We start from the raw sequence: 17,868 nt of genomic DNA, 5'->3' as shown, positions 1-17,868 counted from the left end.
GTGAGTTAGGAAAATGCTTTGAAAAGTCTAAGGGCATTGCTCACTGTAGGAAGAAAACTGAGAATAAAGGTGAAGATTATCAAAGCTATATAAAACAGAGTTCTAAGCTTATAATATCTAAAAGATTTAGATCAAACAGAATAAACAATTTAACAATGTTAAGATCAGAAACAAATATTAAACAAATATGAAAATAAGGAAGAAGAACACCAGAAATTTTATCCTAGTTCAACTAACAAATAGTTAGCCGACATCCAGCTTTCCCCAAGAGTTTTATTGATCTTTGGCAAATGTTACACCTCTATTACAACAGCTCCAAATTGGTCTGAAATACACCAATCCATTAAACAAGAAAGGTAGTAGATTACTAAGCTAATCTCTCCCAAAAACTCTCTGATTTTCACTCAAGAATGAACTCCTCACAATACAAAGATTTCCTCACACACTCATACAAGAATTCACTCAACTCTCCTAGGAATTCTCTGAGCCGAAACCTTCTGTATTAGAACTTCTTGATGAACCTCTTCAATCTGAAAAACCAGAGTACTCTTCTTAGCTTTCTCTCCTTGTCGTTAGAATAATGAGCTTCTCATATATATATACACATTGGTCTTCAAGAACTTGGACACCTCAGCAAATTCTGTTTAAAAAGAACAAGAAACCAATATAACTGAAGTGTAACCGAAAATAAAGCTAATTAGTTATGTCATGATTACTATTTTTACCACACTCACATTGCCCTGACAATTTTAGACTATGATGTACGGATAGCTATATTCGTACACAATTTTTCAAACCATTTATTGTCGGTAACTTTGTTATATCAAAATATGGAAAAAGGTTATTAAATTTTAACCTTTCTAACAAAGAAAGATAGCTAGTGTCATTTTCAATTTGTCTTCCTCGTGATGTTATTAGCTTTTTTTTTTTTTTTGGTAACACGATTTTGGAGATGAAATTATTGAGAAAAACTTACTAACTTGGTACAAGAAAGAGAGCTTATATAAAGCTCAGGAAAGCAAGAAAACTAACTAACCAACTAACAGAATAACCAAAAAAGAAAACAGAATAGCAACTAACTATAACTAAAGAATACAACTTTAAAAGAGACAACAAGATAAATCATTAAAACTTAATAGCCTCCCTTTAAGATGGACTGTGTATGTCATGAACAACCATCTTGGAGATATGGTCGTGAAGAGCAGAAGAAGGCAGCGGTTTGGTGAACGTATCAGCTAGTTGATGATGACTAGCTACTGATATAAGCCGAATAGAAGAATCTTGTATTTTGTCTCTAATGAAATGACAATCCAATTCTACATGCTTGGTACGTTCATGGAAGGTAGGATTGCTCGCAATATGCACAGCAAAACTGTTGTTACAATATATAAAGGTTGGAGAAGACTGTTGTATATGCAAGTCATTCAACAAGTATCGAATCCAGGTGACTTCACTGGCTGTGGCAGCTAAAGCACAGTATTCAGCTTCAGCTGAACTTCTGGAGATGGTTGGCTGTGTTTTAGTTTTCCATGAGATTAAGCAATCTCCAAGAAAAACACAAAAACTAGTAGTCGAGCTTTGAGTACTGGGACAAGAAGCCCAGTCTGAATTTGAGTAGGCTCGTAACTGAAGAGATGAAGTAGTGGAGTAGAGCAAACCTTGTCCTGGCGTTCCTTTCAGATACCTAAGTAAATGGTGGACTGCTTGGAGATGAGGGGTTCTCAAAGCAGCCATGAATTGACTTAAGGTATGGATTGAGAAAGTGATGTCAGGTCTCGACAGAGTGAGGTATAGCAAACGTCCAATGAGGCGTCTATACTGAGAAGGATCATCCAACAGTGTACCTAAAGAATCATCGAGTTTGAGCCTAGGATTCATAGGTGTTGAAATCGGTTTGCTAGCTAAATATCCTGTATCATCGAGAAGTTGGAGAGCATATTGTCTTTGAGAAATAAATAAACTAGTCGATGATCTAGCAATTTCAAATCCCAGAAAATACTTCAAAGCTCCTAAGGTCTTGAGTTAAAACTTTGTATGTAGATAATCTTGAACTTGTTGGATGCAACTTGGAGAAGGCCCTGTTAAAACGATGTCATCAACATATACTAAAAGGGCAATGAAAGTGTCTCCTGTACCCCGGGTAAAGAGTGTGTAATAAGCTCTAGATTGAATAAATCCCGCTTGTAGAAGAGCATCTGAAAGCTTTGTATACCATTGGCGAGATGATTGCTTAAGGCCATAGATAGACTTGTGAAGTTTACATGCTAGAGGGGTACCTAAGGAGGAAGAAGAATCAGTCAGCAGGCGAGGGGGTATTTTCATATATATATCTTCATTGAGATCACCATTCAAAAAGGCATTGTTAATGTCTAGTTGAATGGTGGTCCAATGTTTAATAGTTTAATGCTAAAAGTAACTTTAAAGTAACCATCTTGGCTACGGGAGAAAAGGTATCAAAATAATCGAGTCCCTCTTGTTCAGTGTAGACTTGAGCTACTAAACGAGATTTATATCGTTCTATAGTACCATCATTGTGGGTTTTAACTTTGTAAACCCAGTGACATCCAATTGGTCGTAAGTTAGAAGGTAATGGAAAAATAGTCCATGTTTTGTTCTCTTGAAGAGCCTTGAGTTCAAGGTTCATAGCATGAATCCAATTATTGTTCAGAATTGCATCCCTGTACGAAGAAGGCTCATTTTGAGTAGAAACTGGAAGAATAAAATTCTTATGGCTGTTAGATAATTTAGAATAAGAAATATAGTTGTTAATAGGATATAGATTAGAAGAAGGCTTGTGAATCGAGTGATGACACTCAAGTCTTGCAAATATGCAGGTGGCTTATGTGGCCGTGAAGATCTTTGCAAAACATGAGTAGTAGGACTTGTATTGTTTGCAGGATGCAAATTTGAATCTGTCAAGTCAGTCATATTGTCAACAGGAAAGTCTTTAGTAGAATCCGAAGCTACATTATTGCCATCTTGCTGCAACTTAGATTCATGATTAGCAGTAGAACTAGGATGAAAATCCATGATGTTAGTGTTAGTCACAGTAGAAGAGGGCAATACATGTTGAGGAAAAGGGTCAATACAAACAGTAGCATTATTTAAAGAAGTAAAAGGGAAAATTGTTTCAAGAAACACAACATTACGAGATATGAAGAACTGTTTGGCGTTTATATCATATAAACGATATCCTTTTATCCTTGGAGGATATCCAAGAAAGATACAAGTCCTAGCTCTAGGTTCAAATTTGGTTCGATGACTTGGAAGGGTTGAAGCAAAAACAAGACAGCCAAAGTATTTGAAAACATTATAATCTGGTTTGTGATTAAAAAGGATTTCAAAAGTACATTTGTTATGAAGAATAGTAGTAGGGATCTGATTAATAATATAAGTAGCAGTCAAAATACAATCAGTCCAAAATTTAATAGGTGTGTGTGCTTGAAAATGAAGAGCATGACCAACATTTAGAAGATGTTGGTGCTTCCTTTTAGCCACTGCGTTTTGCTGTGGTGTGTCTACACAAGTGAACTGATGTAAGATACCATTCAAGGAAAATAATTCCTTGAATTTTAATTCAGGCGCATTATCGGACCTAAAGCATTTAATGGTGGCATGGAATTGTGTTTCAATCATAGAAATAAATGTTGGTGCAATGCTTATAACATCAGATTTATGTTGTAAAAGATAAATCCAAGTAAAAAGAGACTTATCATCAACAAGGGTAAGAAAATATCTATAATTGGAATGTGAAGCAACATGATGTGGTCCCCAAATGTCACAATGAATGAGATCAATGAGATTGTCAGAAAAATGATTATTATTAGAAAAAGAAAGTTTCCTTTGTTTAGCTTTAGGACAAACATAACAAGTAGAGTTCAAATGAAGATCAGAAACTTTACAATTCAAAGTGTCACTAAGTAAAGCTAGACATTTGGAGGACAAATGACCAAGTCTATTATGCCAAATATTTGTACTAACAAAGAGGATACAAGCTGAGGTATAAGGTTGGTCAAAGATATACAAGCCATTTTGCAATCTACCCTTGCCAATCATCCTCATTGTGCTCAGTTCCTGGATATAAAAATGGCCAGCATAGATATGGACACTCATATGTTGGCTAGATGTTAGTTCACTGACAGATATAATATTATATCGAAATGTGGGAACATGTAGAACTTTAGTTAAGGTGGCATCAACAATTATTCACATGCATGCACCAAAATATACAAATATGCCCTCAACGGGCCAAATTACCAGAATGCCCTTATAATCGAATGTGGACCCACATGCGTGCATTTAACATCATATTATAATATAATTCACATAAACATTCATATAATCATTTAATGGCATAATAAAACAATTATAGCCCTCCCGGCCTATTAATCCAGCCATTAAACCGCATTAGGGATTTTGGGGCATTACAACTATCCCCTCCTTACAAAAACTTCGTCCTCAAAATTTACCTGAACAACTTGGGATGCTGACTTCGCATATCTGACTCCAGCTCGGAGGTCGCTTCCTCGAACTTGCTGTTCCTCCACAATACCTTAACCAAAGGTATCGTCTTATTTCTAAGGACCTTGTCCTTCCTATCAAGTATCTGGACTGGTTGTTCATCATAGGAGAGATCTGCCTCGAGCTCCAGATCTTCGTAGCTCAAAACATGAGTCACATTTGATACATACCTCCGAAAAGCTGAAACATTGAACACATTATGCACGGCTGACAACGCCAGTGGCAAGGCCAACCTGTAAGCCACCTGACTAATCCTCTCCAGGATCTCAAATGGACCTACAAACCTAGGGCTCAGCTTGCCCTTCTTCCCAAATCTCCTCACCCCTTTCCATGGTGACACTCTAAGGAAGGCATAGTCTTCCACTTGGAACTCCATGTTCCTGCACTTGGGATCTGCATAGTTTTTTTGTCTACTCTGAGAAGCGAGCATCCGAGCTCTAATTTTCTCAATGGCCTCACTGGTCCTCTGAACTGCCTTAGGACCCAAGTATCTCCTTTCACCTGTCTCATCCCAATGAATGGGAGATCTGCATTTCCTACCATATAACATCTCATAAGGTGCAACTCCAATGGTAGATTGATAACTGTTGTTGTAGGAAAACTCTATCAAGGGTTGATACTTACTCCAAGATCCACCAAAGTCCAACACACATGCCCACAGCATGTCTTCTAATATCTGGATCGTCCTCTCAGATTTCCCATCTGTCTGAGGATGATAAACAGTACTAAACTTTAACTGCGTTCCCATAGCCTTCTGTAAACTCCCCCAGAACTTGGAAGTAAAGGTGGGGTCCCGATTTGACACGATCAACCTCGATCTCCATGAAGGTGCACGATCTCCCTCACATAGAGATCTGCATATTGATCAACTGTATATGTAGTCCTCACTGGCAAGAAGTGAGATGATTTGGTGTAGCGATCCACTATCACCCAAATAGAATCATGCTGACCAACAGTCCTGGGTAAGCCCACCACGAAATCCATCGTGATGTTCTCCCACTTCCACTGTGGGATATCCAGAGGCTGCAATAACCCTGCCGGCCTCTAATGCTCAGCCTTGACCTGTTGGCATGTTAAGCACTTAGCCACATATTCCACTACATCCCTCTTCATCCCCGGCGACCAATATAACGATCTCACATCCTGATGCATCTTTGTGGTGCCTGGATGCAAAGAATAAGGAGTAGTATGAGATTCATCCAGAATCTCTCGCCTCAAGCCAATGTCTAACGGAACACATATCTGCCCCTTGTATCTCAACAAGCCTAAATCAGACACTGTATAATCTCTGAATGCTCTAGCCAAAACATCCTCTCTGGTCTTGATCAGCTGTGGATCACTCAACTGACCCTCCTTGATTCTCTCTAACAGTGTAGACTGTAGCGTAATATTGGCCAACTGGCCGACCAGTAACTCTATACCAGCTCTGGTCATATCATCTGCTAACTCTCTGGCTATCAGCCTTGCACCATAAATTTGCCCCGGACCCTTCTGGCTTAAAGCACCAGCTACCACATTGGCTTTTCCTGGATGATACAAAATCTCACAATCATAATCTTTTACTAACTCCAGCCAACGCCTTTGTCTCATATTCAAGTCTTTCTGGGTGAAGAAGTATTTTAGGCTCTTGTGGTCTGTATAGATCTCTCACTTCTCCATGTAAAGATAATGCCTCCATGAATTCCCAACTAACCACGTCAAAATCTCTTGACTAAAAACCATAAGAAAAACATAGTATAGCTTAAATTCATGGGTGATGTAATGCCCTACTACCTTACAGCCGTTACTAAGTGAGTTTAAAATGTCCATTTAACTAGCTAACCAAGAATTTAACTTTAAAGTGTAACTAAATTGTATTAAAGTCACGTAATTTGAAAATGTAAACATTCATTAAAAATTATAAGTGTTTTGCATTAGGAATCTCGAAAAAACCGTTTATAAATATTTACAACTCAAAATATGTTTTAGGTTGACTAAACGACAAAATAGGATTCAGTACAAAGAATCTCCAAAAAAATACCCTAGTCGTGGAAGCCAGGCAGACCATCCATGTACGCGTCGCCTCATGCTCTTCGTATTCATGGTTGGCTGATCTTCCCCTTTCCCTTACCTGCACTATAGAGCACCTGTGAGCCGAAGGCCAGCAAGAAAACTCCACACAAATAGATAACATATGCATATCAATCACTCAACATATAGCCAATCCGCCAACAGGCTAAACATATACAGTCGCACCATCCCAGGCGCTTTACCAGGCCTTGGGTTTGTAGTCCACATCGTAAGGATATCCCAGGTATCCTTTAGGGTCTTACCCTGGCAACTCGCACTCCGCGTGCAAAACGCTGCTCTCGGCCCCTTGCCGTTCTCGGCCTTCGCCGTTCCCGGCCCTTGCGGATCATTTACATATTTGCATACATAGCATAATTACTCAAACACATAAACATGTATTAACATAATCAATGGGCTATGCCTAGCATATAATCATATAGGGTCGTGCCCTGGAAAACAACTACGGGGCATCGCCCTGCTCTATGGGTACAACAATTTTCTCACCTGTGTCCCGAGCTTCTTGAGCACCGAAATCTCAAGCACGGTCCTCTAACCCGAGCCTCGCTGAAAACGTAGTCACAACACATACATAGCACTCTCATTACTAACTAATTTATAATAATCTCCCGGAACCAATCTCGTGCTCTCGGGACCTCCCGTTTCCCCCCACAAGGTAGCGGAAGCAGCCCTTGAGCCCCCTGAGCCAAAACCCTAAAAACACATTTTTCCCCGCCCCAGAAATTGGCCTAGCGCCACGGCACAACCCCTTAGGGGCCGCGCCACTCAGAATGGTCCCATGCCCTGATTCAGCCTAGCGCCACGGCGCGGAAGAACAGGGCCAAGGCACTCATACGCGAACCAAGAAAACTGGGTTTTTCCCCAACATTTTCCTGAGCCAAAACTCTTCCAAATCAACCCCAAGGTACTCCCAAGTCCCAAATCAACTTAAAACTCCAATTAGATAGTATGGTAACCCAGAGACAACAACAACAAGCTCAAATATTCAATCAAATCCATAAATTACCTAGTGGTTTACAACTTTATCAAAATTAAACTATAAACCAGAAAACTTAAACCATTTTAAAATATAAACCTCAGAGATGCATTGAATTCTTACCTTGAAAAAGAATTCGACCTTGAGCTTCCTCCAATTCTAACTCCAGGCTAAACCCCTTTGATTCCCAAGATGAATTGTCACAATAACAAGCCACGAATCCAGCTTTCAACTTTCATTCTCAAACTCTCAAAAACATGCTTGGAAACTTAAAGTAACAGGGATGAATTCCTTACCTCTGCGTTAATCACAACCTTGAGCTAATTCCCCTAGCCACAACAAGAAAAATCCTTTAATTCCTTGGTCTAAAATCCTCAAGACTCCTCAAGCTCTCAACCACCAAGGTGAGGGAGGAGGGAACCAAATATGAGAGAGAGAGTTGAGAAATTTTGTTTCTTTTTTCCTTCCTCTATTTTTGCCAAAAGGTTCTAGTATATCCCTGCCCCTTAACTAAGTGTAACCAGTTGCCAAATGATCCAATCGCCCCTTAAGTCAACCTAAGTCCTCACATGCCACCAAGGGCGATTTAGTCTTTTAACATATCCCGCTTAATCCTCGAGTTTACCCAAAAATCCCCGTTTAATCGCGACACGTCTAAACCATTACTGAAATATTAACCGCCACTCAATAATTCCCGAACACTTTATAATATTCCCAAAATACCCCTAAGCTCCTCCCGAGCCGGGTATTTGACCCCGTTGTGACTTTCTAGCTTAATGACTCCTTAGGATCGTCTCGGATCATGCACCGCAATTATATCACTACCCACACGTGGTATCAATCACAATACACATAAATATAACATTTTTGCCCCCAACGGGCTAAAATTACAAATATGCCCCTAACAGCCAAATGGGGCCCACATGCATATTTAATCACCTAAACATGCACTTCTAATCACATATTCTTTAAATTCACATATTATAACAAGTATTTCCCTGCAGGCACGCTAATCAAGGCCCCAAGCCTTATTAGCAAATTTGGGTCGCTACCGGTTAATTCTTACCTCAAGTTGGGTTTGTGTCCTCTTCAATGGATGAACTAAGTTTATAAACTCCAATCCTTGATTTCCTAGCCTGTTCTTCAAATTGAGGTCAAGAATTCCAAAGGAAAATGAATGATAAGGGATGTACGGGAGAAGGGGAGAACTTGCTCTGTTTTGGTAAGCTTCTACAATCTACAAAGCTTATATATATCTTAGGGGTGAAATGACTATTTTTCCCCTAGGTCATTTAAAGGTTTCTAAGGACTCCCAAGGATAAAATCGTCATTTCCCACCTATTTCATTAATCATAATTAACACCCTCCAATTCCCGCTATTCTCGATATTCTCAAATACCAATAATTCATATCTCGTTACCCTTTAATTCCCGGTAACACTTTAATCACCAAAACACCCCGAGACTCACCTCGAGCCCCGAGCTTAAGCCTGTGTATGACCAAACTGATAGTTTATAATCAAAGTTCGTCTCATGCCGAATAGCTCGAACAAATCCACAATATAATGTGGCCTCAAAAATTATTCACAAGCATGCACCAAAATATACAAATATGCCCTCAACGGGCCAAATTACCGAAATGCCCTTATAATCGAATGTGGACACACATGCATGCATTTAACATCATATTATAATATAATCCCCATAAACATTCATATAATCATTTACTAACATAATAAAACAATTATGGCCCTCCTGGCCTACTAATCCAGCCATTAAACCGCATTAGGGATTTTGGGGCATTACACATCACTTGATTGAAGCTGATTTGCAGCAGCAGGAGGAGTTTGCTGTGATTTGTTGTAACCCGGAGGATAACCATGAATTTTGTAACATTTTTCAATGGTGTGTCCATGACTGTTACAATGAGAACAAAATGGTATGTTCTTCATTGAATTATATTGCATGTATGGACGTGAACCTAACTTAGAAGAATTAGGTGTATTTTTCGATCTAGAAAAAAACAAAGGCCATAGAAGGAGTGTTGGTGGAGTCTGACTGAGATGACTGAGTTCGTTCTTCCCTTTGATTTTCTCCCTGTGTAACAAGATTAAACACATTTCTCATAGATGTTAATGGATCCATTCGGAGAATATTTCCTCTAACTTGGGAGTAAGATTCCTTAAGTCCCATTAGAAAAGACATGGTATATTTGGCATTGTAATGATCGTTAAGAGATTTCACTTTGCCACATGTGCACTTGTTACAAGTGCAAGAAGGACAGTATTGTGAAAGTTCCTCCCATAAAGATTTTAACTTCGTGTAATAGCTGCTGACAGATTGAAGATCTTGTTTAAGATTTATCAAGGCGCGTCGAAGATTAAAGATGTGTGGTCCATTCCTTCGCTGAAAACGAGTTTTAAGATCATTCCATATTTCTGAGGCAGATTCATCATATATGATGTTTGCTGAGATTTCTTTGGAAATAGAATTGAGAATCCATGAGATGACGATGTTGTTGTTTCTGATCCAGGCATTGTACATAGCATTATTAGAGGGAATAGGTTTATGGATAGTACCGTCTATGAATCCAATTTTGTTTTTGATAGAAATAGCTAGTTTCATGGCTCTACTCCAAGCTGTGTAGTTGTCTTCTCCTGTGAGTAACTGAGAGACAAGGATGTTTCCTGGATTGTCCGCATGATGTAAATAATAAGGGTCTGAAGGATCCTCCATTGCTAGTCTTGAAAGCAAAGCAGATGTCGTGCCATGAGAAGGTTGGACGTCGACTCCTTGAGAGACAGTGGTCAAAGGATTCGAACTATCCTTTATAGAATGTGGGGAAGACATGTTTCTGAAGGAGGAAAGAATCAAGGAAAACTAGAATGAAAAACAAGAAAATAGTCCACCGTTGAATGCGTGAAGCTATAAGAGAAATGCAAATCCAAGAGAGAAAACGTTGGATGGATTCCTGAGATAAAGAGAATGAGTCGTCGGAACAAAAGAGAAACTCAGGTGGTGTCGAAAGGAACTGAGACACCAAATGAGCAAAGTAGCCGTCGCCGAAGAAGACCACATGGACGAGCAGCGAGAACGCTGAAGGATCTCAGGGAAAGACTAATCCTTCCCGCTCTGATACCATAACACGATTTTGAAGGTGAATATTATTGAGAAAAACTTACTAACTTGGTACATGAAATAGAGCTTATATAAAGCTCAGGAAAGCAAGAAAACTAACTAACCAACTAACAGAATAACCAAAAAAGAAAACAGAATAACAACCAACTATAACTAAAGAATACAACTGAAAAAGAGACAACAAGATAAATCACTAAAACTTAATATTTAGGTAGCTTTTAAATTGTTTAGGTGATAATGTTCTTCTCAACATCCCCAATTTTAGTATGCACTGCTATTTTTCTTAGACCCTCAAAAATATTGATTTTTTTGGTGACGCTGGTTTATAGTCAAATCTCACTCCTAGTATCAAGTTTAGTTTGTTTATCTTTCTCAATTTCTAAAAGCAAATATGGGGTACCCAAACTATTTCCATATATCTTTAGCTTTCCTTCTTAAATTCCTTAATTTTCTTCAAGCTTTCGTGGGTGTCTCAATTATTATTCCTTATGGATATCATTAGTAAAGTCACATTCCTATAACCCCACCATCGATGGCACATTTTCTACAAATTTATGATGCACTACATTCATGGTTGCTTTCGATTTTGTTTTCTGGTTCAATTGTAGTTTATTGCTTGACTTGCTTTGTTAATCTTCTAGATCTATGGTAAATTTTAATTTTCACACTTTTAAGTTATAAAGACTAGAGTTCAAGTTTGGTTGTCTTATATATTCTTGTTGTGTGTAACTTTTAAATAGGCATATGGGAACCATTTTATACTTTGGTTGGCTAAATGTTCATAACGAATATTTTTGTTAACCTTGTTGCATAATCTCCCAATAGACAAATCAAAAAACATATCAACGAAGAATATATTAGCAGAAACAATTAAATCCTTCATGAACATAAAACTAAATGTAAGGAACACAAACAAATTATTGGTGTTTAGATCAATAAATTGATCCTATGTCTAGCTAAAGCAGCATCACAATCTCCACTAATAAATTCCAAATAGTTTACAATCTCTCATAGTTGAGAATCTTTCTCATGTACTTCTCAAAAAAGGAAATAATCACTCTTGATCTTCTCTCTTTTTCCGAACCCCAAGTACACTCCAGCCCTCAATCTTCAACACACAGTATTGAGGAGCTTCTCTTTAATAGTAGATTCTCTTTCTAAATTATAAAACTCATAATCAAATAGTGTGATAGTCAGAATCCCGTGATCTGCAGGGGAAAATACCGGGTAAAAGCTGTGATGATTCTAAGATTATGTAGGTATGGGACTACACAATTGAAGAGGGCTTAAATAGATGGGTACTACCTATGCCAACAAGATTCATCTTCTTTTCGGTAGCCTGTCACTTGAGAACTCCAAAGTTAAGCGTGCTTGACCTAGAGTAGTCTCATGATGGGTGACCTATTGGGAAGTTTGCCTAGGTAGCGTGCGAGTGAGGACAAAGCATGCTAGAACGACTCATGTTAGTTTGCAGGGCCATTCTTCATTCCAGGAAGCAGCCATAGTGACGTGGGGCGTTTCAGGTAGGTTGTCTTCCATGGGCATTTTCTCAAGTTAAGAATAAATGGTACTTCTGTCTTTCAACAACATCAATTCTTGCAAAATACGTTGTAACCATATAGCTTACACTACTATAAAACTGAGCTTTCTCGACACCCAACCACGACAGTAACTCTGTTGACTGTCGTAATTTCCTAGGGAGACTCTACGCCGAGAGTTAAAAACTGTAGGCATAGAGACCAACGCCGACAACTAATAACTGTCACCGTAGTTTTTGATTGTCGCTATTGACCCCAATGCCAACAGTTAATTTGAGACCAATGCCGACAGTTAAAATGTGTCGCTATTGACCCCAACGCCGACAGTTAATTCGAGACCAATGTCGACAGTTAAAATGTGTCGTTATTGACCCCAACGGTGACATTTAATTCAAGACCAATGCCGACAGTTAAAATGTGTCGCTATTGACCTCAACGCCGACAGTTAATTCAAAACTAATGCCGGCAGTTAAAAGGTATCGCTATTGACCCCAATGCCAACAGTAAATGAAAGTCTAATGCCAACAGTCATAAAATGTCGCCAAAATTCAAATAAAAAATCTAAAATTATAATTAATGAATAGTATAATTTTAAAAACAAACTAAATAATGTGAATATATATATTTATAAAAATTATGTATTTATTAAAAACTTTTAAAACTATATTTTTTTTGTTTCTAAATTTTTCATATTATTAACTTTTGTATTTATAATAATTTTTATATCAAAATTTAAATTTATTATTCTTTAACATATTTATAAAATTAACTATATTATTCTTTAACATATTTATAAAATTTATATTAGTTAAAAAATAGTTTTTTTATTAATTGGAAAATTATTGTATGAATATTAATGAATAGTATAATTTTTTAAATAAACTAAATTATGTAAATATATATTTATAAAAATTATTTATTCATTAAAAACTTTTAAAACTAGATTTTTTTTGTTTTTAAATCTTTCATATTATTAACTTTTGTATTTATAATAATTTTTATATTAAAATTTAAATTTATTATTCTTTAAGATATTTATAAAATTAACTATATTATTCTTTAACATATTTATAAAATTTGTATTAGTTAAAAAAGAGTTGTTTTATTAATTGGAAAAATATTGTAAAAAAATTAATTAATAGTATAATTTAAAAAAAAAACTAAATTGTGTAAATATATATTTATAAAAATTATGTATTTGTTAAAAACTTTTAAAACTAATTTTTTTTTTTCAAAATTTTGAATATTATTAATTTTTGTATTTATAAAATTTTTTATATTAAAATTTAAATTAGTTATGATATAAAGAATAATATACTTAATTTTAATTTAATTATATTATTCTTTATCATATTGATAAAATTAGTATTAGTTGAAAATGAGTTATTCTATTGATTGGTTAAATATTGTAAAATAAATTATAAATTTCTATAAATTTATCAAATGTATTTTTTTATTTTTTATTTTATAAATTAAAAATAGAAAAATTAAGGATTAAAAAAAATAGCCCAAATCAAAAAGGCCCTAACCCCATCATTTTGGGATAACCCTATTTTTCCCTCTCAAACCCTCACCTCACGGCTTCTCTTTCACTCAGCCGCACACACTCTCTCACTTTCTTGCTTTCTCTCTCGACAACACCTGAGAAGCTTGGGATAAAAACAATGGGATAAAAACAATTTGGGGATTTGAACTGGGGCTCTAGGGTTCATTTCACATCAGCCACAAAATTGAAGAAGAAGAAAAGCAAGGAAGGAGAGGCGCGCAGCTAAAGAGCTCCTGTCGACGGCGCAGCGGGGTTGGGTGGGCTCCTATTCTCAGCCATCTCTCTTTCTTGTTGGGGTTCAACGGAGTGAGGCTTGGCATATATGGCTAAGCTCATCTTCCTAGTGAGGCTCAGTGAAGGGTGATGCATGGACGACTTTCGTTGGGGTTTAGAGAAACAAGGCTCGACACTTGGTTGGTTTTCTTTTAATCTTTGAAATTATATCATCTTGTTCTAAATCGTAAATATGCTTCTCTGGTATTGATTATTGTTTGAGGCCTTTTTTTTGTGAAATTGGTAGTTTAAGATTTGAAATGATACTTTTGTAATGTCGTTTAGAGCTGTGCAACTATTTCACTCGTATGATTGAATGACATGCTCTTCAATATTCTTGCATGCCATCTGTTTGATGAATTTCCTGACTTAGTAATTATAACTTTTGTCCTTATAATCGTTAAAAAAGATTCTAAAATCTACGAAGTTTTCTTGGAGTTATTGTTGGATTCACGATTCTATTAAAAAAAGTCTATATTATGTGACTGAAATATAGTCCCTCACAATCTCATATTTATGGTATTAAGCTTTGAGATATTTTATAATTAGTTTATAAGAGAAACCATTTCTATATGATTTTAACATGCCCTTGGAGTGCCATTGGTACATTTGTGCAAAACAATTATGTTTTCTATTCCGCACAACTTGTCATATGATGTTGTGTGTGTATATATTGTAATAAGCATCATGATGTAATTGATCACCATCAAATACAATGAAACTCATTGCACAAATCTGAGTTTCTTAAAGCACTTACATAAATAGGTAACTAGTTTTTTTTCTTCTTTTTATTCATTTATAAATTAAGATTGTCTCTTTCTAGTGTTTTTTTATCACTGTTAATCATTGTCTTTGGTTTCATTATTTTAATATATTTATATATGTGTGTGTGAATGTTTCTATATTGCTGTGTTGGTATAGTAGTATCTGAGTTGTACCTAATTTTTGGGTGAAGTTTATGGAAATTTGGCAGTTGCAAACTTCAAGTTTTGATATCCTTCATTTATTGGACTAATATGTGTATATATATTTTGAAGTGACTAGATATTTAACTCTAGTATATAGCTGATTTATTATTTATACACACAAATATGATGGTAATTATGTATGTATAATGATAATAGAGTAATTTTTTGGGTTAGTTTTTTGGTATTACAGATTTATGTATAACATAAGGCTTGTGTAAACCCAAAGGCTCTATTTATTTTACCTCTGCCTCTTTCGTTGACTACTTTTGCTAACTAGTTTTTAGCTGGTTGTAATGATAAGTATCTTTTATTTAGGAATACTATCAAATTTATGTCAAGAAATAGGTCATCTCAACAACAGTAGAAATGACCTGGGTTTTTCATGGTAATTTAGGGGTATTATAATACCAGACAAAAGAGGAGACCGATTTTCTGTTTCTTAGTATTTATGATTTTTTTTTTTTTTTGCAAATATGATGAAGAAATTGAAGATCATTATCTATTTGCTATTTGTTTCTTTGAATTTTGGTGGTGTTTATTAGATGATGCTATACATTAAAAATAAAATAATGCTGATGAGAATGAATGAGAAGATTATTTATGAATAATAATATTAGTAGGTTTGATCTCTTTTTCACATTTTAAAGAGTTTTTAACTATGCTTTAAATTTCTAGAATTGGTTTCCGTGTTGAATTAGGTCTTGTTAGATGTCTATTTATGTGTAATATAATTTATTAAATTGTTGATGAAATAACAAATTATTGTGATTCTATCTTTCTATTTGTTAAACTATTTTTCTCTCCAAATTCCACTGATTCTATCAACTATTCTCCATCTGTAGCAGATATGTGAACAAGTTTTAGCCTTACACTAGATTTCTAATTTTTGTTGCATATAAATATATTCATATTAATATATATGTGTTCTAAAATAAACATTTCTCATTGTTGGTGTTACAACGTGCTTAAATACTCCTAATATTTATTCTTGTTACTTGACTATTATATCTTATGAAGTGTTCTATGTTCAGAGAAATCTTTGAACATTTTACTCTTTTTTATTATAGTCTTTGTTTTTATCTTGCAACTAAGATGGAATCTGCCATATTTTTATAGATATTTGCTAAACATGGATATTGCAAAGCAAGTTGTCTTGGATGCAAAGTTGGATTATCCAGCAACTTGTTATGCCATGGTAATCCATTGTACATGAATTCTTTTTTATTTTTTTACTTGAAGAGCCAACCCGTATTTGGAAAATATTTCTGCAATATTTGATTATGTTTTTTGTGGGAATGCAAAGCAATGAAAGCTTAACTTTGTCCGATCCTTTTTGTTTTTGTTTAGTATTGCTAATTTATTTTATTTTTCAATAGAAATGTAGAAATTTTGGTCTTTTATGTTCGAGGCTATCCAGTTTGATAAGAAAACTACAACTTTTATATAAATCCTTTTTGTGACTGAGAACCACAGTCATCCATTTTATTTCTTCTGAATCCTCAAGTTCTTTATTTATTTTAGTTTTGGTTTGACTTTAATGGTGTTATTCTGTATTGTAGGCTAAAACTCTACTTGGATATTTAAGAGAACCAAGACAATTATATAAGAGAACCACGGCAACAAGAAATTCTTCTTCAAGTTGTTGGGTATTATTTTCTTTCTTGCTTGTAAGAATTATGTACAATGAGGTTTTTATTTATGTATATAGTTTTGTTGTGTTCTAACATTATGTAATAGATAGATTACTTTCAATTGTAAAAGTTAGTTTTTTTAAAAAATAAGACAATTAAATTGTTAATAGAATTATCTCCTTGTATAAATTTTGTTATTATAATCTATAAGTTTTTAGATTTGTATACAAATGTTTCATTTAAATCATAATTTTTAATTTAAAATAAATATAAATTAATTTAAAAAAAATTAAAAGTATAACTTTTAAGGGAACGCATTGCACGTCCTAAAAAAAATTTGTCGGCGTTGCCAGCAATGGCGATACCTAATAACTGTCGGTGTTGCTAGCAACGACGACTCCTAATAACTGTCAGCGTAGCCAGCAACGGTGACACCTAATAACCGTCGGCGTTGCCAGTAACGGCAATACCTAATAATTGTCAGCGTAGCCAGTAACGGCGACACTTAATAACTGTCGGTGTAGCTACTCCTACGCCGGCATAGACAAATACAACAGTTAGTCGACTAATGTCATTGCTCAATAGCGACAGTTAAAAACTGTCGGGAAATCCCATTTTTATAGTAGTGTTACTTGAATGCTTCAATTTTTTCCATAAATGTTGCTTCTGTAGTTGACAAAGCTACAACCTATTGTGTTTGAGACTTCCAGCAAATGCAACTTCAGTTCACCAAAAAGATGTAAGAAGTAACAAACCTTCAAGTAACTCTATTAAAAGAAGCATAATCTGAATCAACAAAACCATTCAAATTCACCTTCCCCAAAGTCTTCTCATACACTAAAGCATAGTTTGTTGTCCCTTTTAGATACCTCAATAACCACATCAAGGTAGATCAATGCTCTTGATTGGGGTTTAGTATAAACTTACTCAAAATACTCAAAGTATAAGAAATATCGAGTCTAGTACATACCATAATGTACATCAAACAACCAACTTCTACTACATATAAGGTACATTACTAATGTCCTTCCTTTCCTCTTCACTCTTTTGACATTTCTCCAAAGCTAACTTGAAATGTCTAGACATAAGAACTGCAATAGAGATTAGTGTTGTAATTGGATTTTTAGGCAAATGGCCAAAATGTCATTGGCGTTAGTTTTGAGGTTATGTTAAAGTGAGGAGAAAATTTGTCATTTGACCATACAATTGGA

The 17,868-nt window shown here is 35.5% G+C and overlaps 1 long non-coding RNA gene across 1 annotated transcript; it reads left to right on the top strand.

Moving 5' to 3' along the window:
- Nucleotides 1–13,782: 13,782 nt before the first annotated feature.
- LOC133834805 (uncharacterized) lies at nt 13,783–16,888 on the top strand. Its single transcript, XR_009893452.1, has 2 exons — nt 13,783–14,198; nt 16,586–16,888. It is a non-coding gene; the product is annotated as an uncharacterized LOC133834805 (long non-coding RNA).
- The last annotated feature ends 980 nt before the right edge of the window (nt 16,889–17,868 follow it).

This window comes from Humulus lupulus, chromosome 5, assembly GCF_963169125.1.
Source record: "Humulus lupulus chromosome 5, drHumLupu1.1, whole genome shotgun sequence".
Taxonomy (NCBI): Eukaryota; Viridiplantae; Streptophyta; class Magnoliopsida; order Rosales; family Cannabaceae; genus Humulus; species Humulus lupulus.
Note: the sequence above shows the minus strand (reverse complement) of the source record. Positions and strands in the feature narration are given on the sequence as shown.